Source organism: Sinocyclocheilus anshuiensis, unplaced genomic scaffold (assembly GCF_001515605.1).
Source record: "Sinocyclocheilus anshuiensis isolate Anshui unplaced genomic scaffold, SAMN03320099.WGS_v1.1 scaffold643, whole genome shotgun sequence".
Taxonomy (NCBI): domain Eukaryota; kingdom Metazoa; phylum Chordata; class Actinopteri; order Cypriniformes; family Cyprinidae; genus Sinocyclocheilus; species Sinocyclocheilus anshuiensis.
In genome coordinates, this window is record NW_015551067.1 from 918,398 (window position 1) to 918,695 (window position 298).

Below are 298 nucleotides of genomic sequence, written 5' to 3' on the forward strand. Positions count from 1 at the left end.
TAGAGAAAAACATTTATGTCATAATGATATTTCCCCCCATTTTAAATTCTTATTATCCAATGAAAGGTTAGATTTATGTGAATTTTTTAAATAAAAGATCAAAATGATTAACCATGCAGATTTATTTTCACAGCCTTCTTTGATCATATTTACCAAGGGTGCCAATAATTCTGACCACGACTGTATTTTAATTGTAATTTATTGCTGTGATGACAAAGCTGAAATTTCATAAGCCTTTACTCCAGTCTTTAGTGTCACATGATCCTTCAGAAATCATTCTAATATGCTGATTTGGTGC